Source organism: Anolis carolinensis, chromosome 3 (genome assembly GCF_035594765.1).
Source record: "Anolis carolinensis isolate JA03-04 chromosome 3, rAnoCar3.1.pri, whole genome shotgun sequence".
Classification (NCBI taxonomy): Eukaryota; Metazoa; Chordata; class Lepidosauria; order Squamata; family Dactyloidae; genus Anolis; species Anolis carolinensis.
Window position 1 is genome coordinate 188,605,523 of NC_085843.1, and position 13,944 is coordinate 188,619,466.

Consider the following 13,944-nt stretch of genomic DNA (forward strand, 5'->3'; position numbering starts at 1 on the left):
ATAATAATAATAATAATAATAATGCTTTATTTTTCTATCCCACCTCCATCTCACTGAGGGGACTCAGGGCGGCTAACATGGGGCCAAGCCCAAAAAACAATACATGAACAAAATTAAAAGCATATATAAACAACATGCTGATCTTGATGTTGTTCTTGCCCTTATCCCTTCAAAGTATACAATTCATTTTTATCATCTTATCATTTCTACTGTGAATAATCCAAATTCTATTCTTTTCTTTTTTTGCTTTCTTTCAAAAATATTCCCTTACCTTCTGCATGGAATCCACTCAAAATATTTGTTGTTTAAAAGTAAAACTCAATCCTTCTAATTTATATAATTCAAATTTAATATTTCTCAATTTCAATGTGTCTGCTTTTATGCAGAATTCTCATTGGTATAAGGTATCTTCCTTATAACTTTTATCTGTTTCCCATTCCCCTCCATCTTTTTTTCTCAAAATCTTTTCATAAAATTAAATCTCTCAGTTTAAAACTTTAAATTTCCAACCTTTACTGTTTCTTTCCTTACACATTTTAGCAAGTTTTGCTGTGGTCAGATACTACCTGTTCATCATCTTTTTAAATATTTTCTCTAAAGTCGTAACATAAGTTTTTCTTTAAACCAATAGTAAACATTTTTTCCCTATTCATCTAATTCTATGATATGTCCAACATTTGCACCCATTTAACCATACATCACTTTATCCATTCTAATTCTACAGTAGAGTCTCACTTATCTAACATAAACGGGCTGGAAGAATGTTGAATAAGTGAAAATGTTGGATAGTAAGGAGGGATTAAGGAAAAGCCTATTAAATGTCAAATTACGTTATGATTTTATAAATTAAGAACCAAAACATCATGTTTTACAACAAATCAACAGAAGAAGCAGTTCAATACACGGTAACGTTATGTAGTAATTACAGTGTTTACAAATTTAGCACCAAAACATCACAATATATTGACAACAATGACTACAAAAATATTGACTACTAAAAGGCAGACTGTGTTGGATAATACAGAACATTGGATAAGCGAAGGTTGGATAAGCGAGACTCTACTGTATTTCCATATTCAGTAATACTTTATATATCTTCCAATAAGATATTTTTCATTAGTTCATCATTTCTTTTCAAATTCTGATTGTTCTATTTCAAATCCAATCATGTTGCTGTCAAATATATTCTTTTCCTTCAGTAGAGTCTCACTTATCCAACGTTCTGGATTATCCAACGCATTTTTGTAGTCAATGTTTTCAATATATCATGATATTTTGGTGCTAAATTCGTAAATATAGTAATTACTACATAGCATTAATGTGTAATGAACTACTTTTTCTGTCAAATTTGTTGTATAACATGATGTTTTGGTACTTAATTTGTAAAATCCTAACCTATTTTGATGTTTAATAGGCTTTTTCTTAATCTCTCCTTATTATCCAACATATTCACTTATTCAACATTCTGCCGGCCCGTTTATGTTGGGTAAGTGAGACTCTACTGTATCTGTACCACTGTAGGTGAAGTCCTGCATCCGTCAATTGGTCTTGATTTTTAAATGTATACTTATCATCTTCAGATATTATTAAATCTCCATATGTATTTCTTTCTTCTTAATTTGTAGAATGCTTCTTCCATTGTAAATGATAGTGAGGGCTTTGGACATAATTTTATATACTTATTCCATGTCATTAGCATGACTTGTCTTATAAAATGGTGATTAATATCTGCATGCACTTTTTACTTTTTGATACCATATAGCAGTAGTTCCCAACCTTTTTTTAACCAGGGGCCACTCTCCAACATTCGTACCAAAAGGGTTCTTCTTCTCCTCTTCTTCAATCACATAGTCGTTTCCGACTCTTCGTGACCTCATGGACCAGTCCACGCTAGAGCTCCCTGTCGTCCGTTGCCGCCCCCAGTTGCTTCAAGTTCATGCCAGTCACTTCAAGGATACCGTCCATCCATCTTGCCCTTGGTCAGCTTCTCTTCCTTTTTCCTTCCATTTTCCCCAGCATCATGATCTTCTCCAAGCTTTCCTGTCTTCTCATGATGTGGCCAAAATACTTCAACTTTGCCTCTAATATCCTACCTCCAATGAGCAGCTGGGCATTATTTCCTGGAGGATGGACTGGTTGGATCTTCTTGCGGTCCAAGGCACTCTCAGGATTTTCCTCCAGCACCAGAGTTCAAAAGCGTCTCTCTTCCTTCGTTCAGCCTTCCTTATGGTCCAGCTCTCGCAGCCATAGGTTACTATGGGGAATACCATTGCTTTGACTATGCGGACCTTCGTTGCCAGTGTGATGTCTCTGCTTTTCAGTATCACGGATCAACAATGTATAGTCTGATAGTTAAATGAATTATTTCATTTATTTATTTATTTACAGTGTTTATATTCCGCCCTTCTCACCCCGAAGGGGACTCAGGGCGGATTACAATGAACACATATATGGCAAACATTCAATGCCAACAGACAAACAACATTCAGTTTTAGACAGACACAGAGGCATTTTTTAACATCTTTCCAGCTTCACGATTCCGGCCACAGGGGGAGCTGTTGCTTCACCGTCCATTGGTGGCTGTTCTTCCTCTTCTTTTCTTCGTGAGCAGTTTTATGGTGTTGTAGATTAGTTAAATTAGCCTCCCGCATAAAGCGTCCCTAAATTTTCCCTACTTGACAGATGCAACTGTCTTTCGGGGCTGCTAGGTCAACAGCAAGCCAGGGCTTTTTTTTTTTTAATGGTCGGAGGCTTAACCCGACCCGGGCTTCGAACTCATGACCTCTCGGTCAGTAGTGATTTATAGCAGCTGGTTACTAGCCAACTGCGCCACAGCCCGGCCCCATGAACGCTGCTACTTGGAGACTACAGAAATGGGGTTGATGACTAGGATACCTGAATACAGAATATGGTTGCTAACTTTGGCTTAGATTATCAAATCTGATCTAATTAATGAACTGAAGTTGGCCATAGTGCAAATGCATTCTTTCACGTCTCCTCTTTCTAATAATTATTTTGCTTCAGCAAAAAGCAAGGTCAAAGGCGAAAAAACTGTATAGCTCTTGGCTAAGTAAATCAGTGTTTCTGGTCCAAATAAATTCAATATAGCTGTAATGGAGTACAAGGAATTGATTAGACTCATTATGACAGCTGGTCTGCCAATACCAAGATTGTCTTGTTTTGAGTAAAATGTGCAGTTTTCAGAGATGCTCATTCCAGTAAAAAAGGGGTTTTAGTGAAAAAAATAATAATGCTGACAGGAAACTAGTCTGTTTCCCCTGTTATTATTGATTGATTTTCCTACATATTACTCCCACAATCCATGAGGGATAATGGAGGTGCAATTAGAAATCACCAGAGTTCACAACTCTGCAGGTAAGGGTAAAAGTGTCACTCCACAACAGACCAGGTCTTTGTAAGAATTCGCTCCTCTCTTCTCCATTACATATGATTATTTTCATAACTGGGAAGTATACTTCTCTATCCTCAATTTGCAAATACTGTGATTGTATCATTCTTTGTAATTTCTGGTTTGTACATTAAATTAAATCCATGTATCTGAGACTGCTGGAAATGGCGATGAAGTGGAATATACGTTTCCTCATGCTGTAGAAATGTTTCAATTCATGTTCTCAAGAATTTACTTTGAATCTGAATTTTATGTACTTTTCTTAGATCAACAGGCAGGAGCCCCTGGTGGCGCAATGTGTTAAACCCTTGTGCCGGCAGGACTGCTAACCCACAGGTCGGTGGTTCAAATCCAAGGAGAGAGGGTGAGCTCCCTCTGTCAGCTCCAGCTCCCCATGAAGGAACATGAGAGAAGCCTTCCACAAGGATGGTAAAAACATCAAAACATCTGGGTATCCCCTGGGCAACGTCCTTACAGACAGCCAATTCTCTTACACCAGAAGCAACTTACAGTTTCTCAAGTTGCTCCTGACACAACACACACAAAAAAAGCATATAAAAATTTACACTGACCTATCCAATAATGCTCTATTAAACTCAGTGACTTTTCCCAAGGGCCGGGCTTCACAGTGAAGCCTATTTTTGCGTCTTCCTTATAACATTTTACTATATGAAAGAATTGAAACCATGGGAAATAATAATGCAAAAAGATTTAAAAAATTATTAGGATACTATATCAGCTATTGTTGCAATGGTCAACAGAAGAAGAGCAGATCAAAAACTGCCAAGTGAAGTGGGCAAAGGATATTGGACAAAACATAAACATAAACCAATGGGAAGAAATTTGGAACAAAAAATTAAAATTCACTACATCAATAGAGATCCGGGAAAACTGGTATAAAATGTTTTTAGATGGTACTACACACCAGCTAAATTAGCTAAATTTAATAAAAACAGCTCCAATAAATGTTGGAAATGTAATAAAGAAATAGGTACCTTTTTTCACCAGTGGCAGAAATGTTAAAAAGTTAAAGAATACTGGAACAACATACACAAAGCAACACAAAATCCTTTTAAAGTAAATTTCCCTATGATACCTGAAATGTACTTGTTAGGCATTACAAATGTGAAACTGAATAAAAATCAGGATAAAATGCTCTTCCTTATAGGGACAGCAGCAAGACTTGTTCTAGCTAAAGTTTGGAAGGAAAAAAATATACCTACTATCGAAGACTGGACTATAAAGTTGTTTGATTTAATACAAATGGACAGTTTAACGCAGAAACTAAGAGACATCAAGGATAAAAACAGATTGGTCTGGTTTCAACGCTTTTATTCGAAATGGAGGAAACACTCTTATAATAGACCTATCTGACGTTTGAAAACACTAAAATCTAAAGAAGGAAAACTGGGAAACACAAAGGACATTGACGAATCCACAAAAGTACTTCCCTGGGAGGACAATGGGAAGTCCCTCTCTATATATTTTTTATTTTATTTTCTCTCTCTTCTCTTTTGTTCTTTTTTTGTTTGTTTACTCTGCAGCACTTTTTCCTCACTATCCTATACTCATTATGTTTTCCTGGCTTTCACTGTAATATTACTTATAACATAATAAAAATTATTTTTTAAAAAAACCTCAGTGACTTTTGATCAGACATTTATAAAATGTCACTATTAGTGGTGCAAAAGATTTAATTTCCCAAATGTGCCAATGCAATTCTTGGCTCAAAAACAAAACTCATATAAAGTTTTACAGTGCCTTAAAGGCACAGCCTACATAATTGCCTATTCTAAGGACAGCCATGGTGAGGCAAGAAGGTAGAGAGAGAACGTCATGGTGTGTCACTATGCGTTCTAGTTATCTAGCCAGATTTTCCCTTGAGAAAACACATGCATAAAAGAAAGAATAAAAACTTGAAAGGACTATATTGAAAGGACTAACCGCAAACATATCTTGAAAGGTTTATGAACATAAAACACATCTCTTGATAAACATCAATGTAGAATGCAGATTTACTCAATGTTAACTGCCATGGTTCAATGTTACGGAATCATGTGAGTTGTAGACTGGATCTACACTGCCATATAATCGATCCAGTTTTCTGATCCCGGATTATTTGTTTTGAACAGGATTATATGGCAGTGTAGATTCATATACAGTAGAGTCTCACTTATCCAACATAAACGGGCCGGCAGAACGTTGGATAAGCGAATATGTTGGATAATAAGGAGAGATTAAGGAGAAGCCTATTAAACATCAAATTAAGTTATGATTTTACAAATTAAGCAACAAAACATCATGTTAAACAACAAATTTAACAGAAAAAGTAGTTCAATGTGCAGTAATACTATGTAGTAATTACTGTGTTTACAAATTTAGCACCAAAATATCACGATATATTGAAAACATTGACTACAAAAATGCGTTGGATAATCCAGAACGTTGGATAAGCGAGTGTTGGATAAGTGAGACTCTACTGTAATCCTTTTCAAATCAGATAATCTGGGATCAGAAAGTGGATTATATAGAAGTGTAGATCCATCCAGTAGTTTGTTGAGGAGTCAGCACTATTTGGCAGAGAAGGCTAAGACCTTGTAAAATTACAATTCCTATGATTCCATAGCATTGATAGTATTGGGCTGTGGCAGTTAAAGTGCTCTCAAACTGCATTAATCCTACAATGTAAATGTAATCTGAGTTTACTTGTGATTCTCACAGAAGCCGAAGGACAATAATATATTGTTTCAAGCTTGTCTTGTCGTTCAGCAAAATATTTTGGGGTGGAATTGTCTTGAACAGGAAATTAATGTATTAAGCTTTGGTGGAGATGGAAACTATTAGAACTTTTTTTTTGTTAAAAACACAATACATTTAATAATACATTTATACATTTTTAGCAAAAAAGTTAAACCATAATATTAAAGAGCTGATCAAGCCAATGAATAACTAAGGATGGTTTTGAACGAATGACTCCATGTGTTATTAGCTTTTTATAAATACACTATTCCAGCCTAATTATGCCCTCGTCTACACTATCATTTAATGCAGTTTCAAACTACATTTATATGACAACGTAGATGGGACCAGAGTTTTTCTGGTGAGAACTTTGGCTGGATCTACACTGCCATACGATGCAGTTTAGAACAGCATTTTGTGGTCAGTGTGGGTTAATGTAAGGCAGTTCCAAACCGCATTATATGGCAGATTAGATGGGATTTAAGAAGTGGTAGAATGCCTCCAGAAGGTTACAAATGAAAAATGGTAGCGTCTGGGCCCTTTATAAAATCTCATGTCTTAAGCACAATAAAAGCCTTTCCTGGTAGCATTCAGGTTCTAATCCGCACATTGACTCTTCAACAATGCTTTGTGCTTTGCATTTTCAGTTAACTCACCAACTGATTTTTACATATTCTAACAATATTGTCAGTGTAGAGCCATATAATGAATTATATGGGAATACACTGAACATATAAACTGTGTTATATGGCATTATAGATGTGATCCTAATGGCAGCAGTTTGAAACTGCTGTCCATATAAAGCAGTTCAATGCAGTTAAACTGCATTATATGAATCTACACTGACCATATAATGCAGTTCCAAACTGTGTTATATGACAGTGTAAGATCCTTTATACACTGCCTTATAAAATCCAGATTATCTGCTTTGAATGGCAGTGTAGACTCATAAAATCCAACTGAAAGCAGATTATTTGGATTATCTGCTTTGATAATCTGAATTATATGGCAATGTAGAAGGGGCCTCAGTAATAAGTGCAATAGATACGTTTTCCAATCAGTGAAAACTGATAAAAATTTATTTATTTATTTATTTACTATACCGTGTTCCCTCACTTATCACTGGGGTTAGGTTCCAGGATCACCTGCAATAAGTGAAAATCCATGAAGTAGGGACGCTATATTTATTTTAATATTTATACATTATTTTATTTATTTTATTTACTTATTTACATCATTTCTACTCCACCTTTCTCACCCGAGGGGACTCAAGGCAGCTTACAATAATAGGCAAAAATTCAATGCCTGACACAATACATTCACCAACAGGCACAATACATTCACCAACAGCTATTTTAGTAGTTATACACTGTTTTAAGTTTTTATCAACCAATTGTGTGTTGATAAATCGCCTCCCTCTCCTCCCATTTCCTCCCTTCCTTAAGCTATAAATTGTAATTTTTTATGATTTATGATAGTCTTTTAGAGTTTATTGAAAAACCGCGAAACGGCGAATCTGCGAAAAGTGAACTGCGAAGTAGTGAGGGAACGCTCTCTTCTAACCCCAAAGGGGACTCAGAACAGCTTACAATTTGGCCATATCAGTGCCACATTACAAATGCAGTGCATAAATACATAATATTAAACAATAACAACTAAACATATGAATACAGTGAAACTATTAAAACAGTTAAAAACATAACTCTAAACCCGTGGTTGTCCTTCAAGTTGCTGCATTCATATCTGTTCCATATTGCACTATTGCCCTATTCCCTGAATGCCTGGTTCCAGAGCCAGGACTTAACTTTTTTCCTGAAAACCAGGTGGGAGGGGCCAATTTAATATCATTGAGGAGGTAGTTTCATAACCGAGGGGCCACCACTGAGAAGGCCCTGTCTCTCGTCCCCACAAGTCGAGCTTGCGAATTGCGTGGGGCCAAGAGCAGAGCCTTCTTAGTGGATCTTAATGATCTAGCTGCTTTGTAGGGATAGATAAGTTTGGATAGTAAGTTGGGCCGGAGCTATTTAGGGCTTTACAGGCTAAAGCCAGCACTTTGAAGTGTCTTTATTAGTGCTTTTCTACCATTGTGAAACATAGACGTAATGACAATGAGACAAACAAGACTACATGTTGTATGACGACCGAACAGAAGTTGTGCCGACCCAAGTGATATATAAAGTATTAAATAAAAATACACATAGAAAAAAAGGAAAAAAATAATGAAATACAGGGCGGGGGGAAGAAAAATTAATTAATTAAATAAATAGATAAAATAAAAGGGAAGGGGAAAAGAGAGGGGAGAGGAAATTACTATTATATGGAAAAAATAATCATGATAAAAATGACAATAATAGTCATACGAGAGAAAGAGAAAAAAGAAGAGAGAGAGAAAGAGAGAGGGAGAGATAAATAAGAGCGAGTTTCCTAAGAAGTCCTATGAATGGATACATATGTACGTTGATATATATATATATATATATATATATATATATATATATATATATGTCTATATATAAACTTGGGTGTTTATATAGGTATATATATAACATTGTAAACAGTAACACAAATACAACCCCAAACCCCTTGTGTGAACATAAAGGTTGACTTCCATCTGATGCCCCACGTCTTTACCTGGGCAAAAAGTACATGAGTATCCTAGGACGCCTAAACAGGTAAACACTTTGAATTGTGCTCAGTAGCAGATTGGCAGCCAGTGGAGCTGACGTAGCAAGGGGGTTGTATACGTCTCTATACGTCTCTCTGGTGAGCAATCTGGCTGCCGCCCATTGGACTACTTGAAGCTTCCAGTCTTCAAGAGCAGCCCCATGTAGAGCACATAGAAGCAGCCTATTCAAGATGTAACAAATAGCACACAAATTTTAATTGTGCAAAATCACCCCTGGGGTACCAGGTTCAGCAATGAGTCCAGGCGGACTCCCAAGCTGCGAACCTGTGATTTCAGCAGGAGTGTAATACCATCCAACACAGGCTGCAACCCTATACCATGTTCGGCCTTTCGACTGTCCAAGAGTGCCTCTTTCTTGTCTGGATTCAATTTCAATTTATTTGCCCTCATCCAGATAATCACAGCTGCCAAGCACTGGTTCAGGACCTGCACAGTAAGTAGGTGGAAAGGAGAAATAGAGCTGGACATCATCTGTGTACAGATGGCATTGAACTCCAAAACTCAGGATGATCTCTCCCAGCGGCTTCATGTAGATATTAAACAACATAAAACAGTTGTGAAATCACTGATATAGCACACACATGCTGCCCTCTAGTGCCACTGCATTTTCATACAGTTGCTTCCACAAATTACCATACAACAGAAGTTAAAATTTCCAGGTTTAGGTATACAGTAGAGTCTCACTTATCCAATGTTCTGGATTATCCAATGCATTTTTGTAGTCAATGTTTTCAATACATCATGATATTTTGGTGCTAAATTTGTAAATACAGTAATTACTACATAGCATTACTGTGTATTGAACTACTTTTTCTGTCAAATGTGATGTATAACATGATGTTTTGGTGCTTAATTTGTAAAATCATAACCTAATTTGAAGTTTAATAGACTTTTCCTTGATCCCTCCTTATTATCCAACATATTCGCTTATCCAACGTTCTGCCGGCCAGTTTATGTTGGATAAGTGAGACTCTATTGTATCTCAAAAAACTACACATTTCTCTTTATGTTGCTTTAACTGTGAAAGTCGAGTCTGTTGTTTTAATAATTGTCACAAACTGTACCCAATTGCCTGCTGGTAAGAAGGAATCCCAAGCAGCTCAGGGAGCATGCATGAGGACAATAATGGGTGGAGGGAGATATCACATGGGTCGACAGTCTCATTATCATGGAAGAAAAGAGGTTCACAGGGTGTTGGTTATTCCCAGGGTGTCCCACACTGAAAACCTTGACAACTGGGCTTAAAAACCTGCTGCTTAATACCAAGACAGTGAGTAGTAATGCCTTTTCTCTGTCCCCTGTTAGCATTTCAGCATCATCTGTACACAGTGGCATGAAGCCGATTGACTGAGCCTGCAAAAACCTGGGGATTGATTTGATACTGTTTCTGTTCTGCTGCTGCAGAACCAGTTTGGACAAGTTTTCAGTGCTGGCTGAGTACTGCTGGTGAAGAGAGCTGCGTACTCAGAGATTTTTTGAGGCTTGTTTTTTGCTATTTTGAGGCTTGTTTGCTGCTGAGAAAAGAGGGAGAAGAACCAGGACTGTATTCTTCTCTGAAGCAGAATTGTGGACTGAGAAAGGACCATTTATGACTGTGGACTTCTGTAAGTGATCAGAGGGACCATTGTAAATACTATTGTTTTTTTGATCTCTTGGAATCAGTAAAGTTCCTATATTTTTTGGAGCCCCCAGTGGCGCAGTGTGTTAAAGCGCTGAGCTGCTGAACTTGCAGACTAGGTCACAGGTTTGAATCCGGGGAGCGGAATGAGCGCCCGCTGTTAGCTCCAGCTTCTGCCAACCTAGAAGTTTGAAAACATGCAAATGTGAGTAGAGCAATAGGTACCGTTCCGACGTGAAGGTAATGGTGCTTCATGCCAGCCACATGACCTTGGAGGTGTCTACGGACAACGCCGGCTCTTCGGCTTAGAAATGGAGATGAGCACCAACCCCCAGAGTCAGACACGACTGGACTTAATGTCAGGGGAAACCTTTATCTCTACCTCTATTTTTTGTTCTGCAAACCTGAGTGGGATGTTATTGTTCTGTGGGTAACTCTGGATCGCGGACACAAGTAAGAGCTTCCATTTATCATCATTAATCCATAACACTTATTGTATGGAATGATTATTTATAGGATGTCAGCAGCATAGCAGAAAGGTTACTACAAAAGTCAACCCCCATACTTCACTCAGTCTCTGACATTCTTACTAAAATGAAGCTCAGGGGCCAAAGGTTAGAAATATCACACCCTGGAAACTATTGCCAGATAGACTAGATAATGCTGGAGATGGTTGAAGCAGTGGTTAGACACGCTATGCAGCACAGTATGCAGCAGTTCCACATGCTCAGCCACTAAGGACTATTTAAATTTGGAGAATCCCAAAGGCTGTTCACACCAGGCAATCATATCCGAATGTGGCATAAATCTAATAAACTGGACTTCAGAGTATCAGAATGATTTTGACACTTATTTGGAGAGGTCAGTAGCAACTACATTTGTTCTCATTCTGACTCAGTTACAATTTAATTGTCTGTCTATCTGCATTGAATCTATAAAAGTTTTGCCTACAGTAAAAACCCCAATTGAGTTATAGCTAACAGAATTTATTTTCACACTGCATTATTTGTTATTCTTCATAAATGCCTTTCTCATGCCACTCTGGAATATTGTAGAAATAATCACATTAGAGTTTAGGGTTTAACAGCTAAATATACATTAGTAAATCAATCTGAATTTATGCATAATGTAATTGCAGGCCCAACAGCTAAAGATAAATTCATTTTCTTACATTATGTATTAACACATAATTTGTTAGAGTTAGGCCTCAAAACTCCTTTTATTATTATCTTTCAGTTCAAGGAAGCAACACGCTTTACTAAAACATTCATGACGGCAAAGAACAAATGCACATTGCCATAAAGATAATGCAGAATTGTTCACAATTAAAAAGTCTGCTGAGGTCTCTGCAAGTTTTAAAGATTGAACACACATAGGCCTTAGAGCAATGTGTGCTACCATTTCTTAAATAACAGTTATATTTAATAACTTTTGTTTTGTCCCCAAGGAACACCCCAGTGTGCATCGTGTGCTGAAACACATTAGGCAATATAACTATATATATGTGTGTGTGTGTGTGTGTGTGTGTGTGTTTATTCACTTTCTGTGCCCGGCCACGCGTTGCTGTGGCGAAATATGGTGGTATGGGAAATAAAGTATTGAGGAATTGGTGGTAGTTAAGGTAAAGGGTAAAGGTTTTCCCCAGACATTAAGTCCAGTCATGTGTGACTCTGGGGGTTGGTGCTCATCTCCATTTCTAAGCTGAAGAGCCGGCGTTGTCCGTAGACTCCTCCAAGGTCATGTGGGATGACTGCATGGAGCGGCGTTACCTTCCCGCCGGAGCAGTACCTATTGATGCACTCACATTTGCATGTTTTTGAACTTCTGGGTTGGCAGAAGCTGGGGCTAACAGTGGGGGCTCTCTCCGCTCCCCCAATTCAAACCTGTGGCCTTTTGGTCCAGAAGTTCAGCAGCTCAGCGCTTTAACACGCTGCGCCATCAGGGGATATTATTTCCTAAAGGTTGTGAATATACAATATTTCTGAATGGTTTTTTTTTCTGTTGGACGCAAGTGTGAATGCTGCAATTAGGAAAATGATTAGGATGTAATGGCCTTGCAGCTTTAAAGCCTGGCTGTTTCCTCCCTGAGTGAATTTTTTGTTGGGAGGTGTTAGCTGGCCCTGATTCTTTCCTGTTTGTAATTCCCTTGTTTTCAGAGTGGTGTTGTTTGCGATATTTTATGTGCGTCTACTGTCTGTGGCCCTGAGAAAACAGAGGATTTGCCAGACTTTGATGATGGGAAAACTTTGTTGGGAGGTGTTAGCTGGCCCTGATTGTTTCCTGTGTGGAATTCCCCTGTTTATTTACTGTCCTGGTTTTAGAGATTATATTGTTCTGTATTATTCTATCCCAATAATTATTTCATATTAAAGTAGAATCTCACTTATCCAACATTCACTTATACAATGTTCTGGATTATCCAACGCAGTCTGCCTTTTCATAATCAATGTAGTCAGTTTTGTAGTCAGTGTTTTAAATTCATTGTGATATTTTAGTGGTAAATTTGTAAATACAGTACAGTAGGGTCTCACTTATCCAACATAAATGGGCTGGCAGAATATTGGATAAGCGAATATGTTGGATAATAAGGAGGCATTAAGGAAAAGCCTATTAAACATCAAATTAGGTTATGATTTTACAAATGAAGCACCAAAATATCATGTTAGACAACAAATTTGGCAGAAAAAGTAGTTCAATACGCAGTAATGCTATGTAGTAATTACTGTATTTCTGAATTTAGCACCAAAATATCACGATATATTGAAAACATTGACTACAAAAATGCATTGGATAATCCAGAACATTGGATAAGCGAGTGCTGGATAAGTGAGACTCTACTGTAATTACTACATAGCATTACTGCGCATGGAACTACTTTTTCTGTCAAATTTGTTGTATAATATGATGTTTTGGTGCTTAATTTGTATAACGATTACCTAATTTGATGTTTAATAGGCTTTTCCTTAATCCCTTCTTATTATCCAACATATTCTCTTATCCTGCCGGCCTGTTTATGTTGGATAAGTGAGAGTCTACTGTTTATTGATAATCTTATATTATCTGCTTAGAACTGGATTATATGAGGCTCCTTCTTCACAGCTGTATAAAATGCACACTGAAGTGGATTATATGGCAGTGTGGAGTCAAGATAATCCAGTGCAAAGCAGATATTATAAGATTATAAATGGGTTATATAGCTGTGTGGAAGGGCCTTGAGTCTACACTGCTATATAATCCAGTGCAAATTAGATAGCCTAAGTCTGCCTGTCCCCTAACTGAACCCTGGCTGTCCCTTGGCTTGCTAGGAGTTGGTTGCTAGGAGACGAAGTGGGCAGAGATTAGCCCTCTAAACTGGCAGGAATTGGATAAAAAAATTATTGCTCTCCCTCTAATTAGGACTTTGTTTTTCTTTTCTTTTTGTTGTATCAACCTGGAGGCATGGATGATGGGTTGTGTTGTCAAATTTCGAGGTTGCGGGGCCTGTACTTTTGT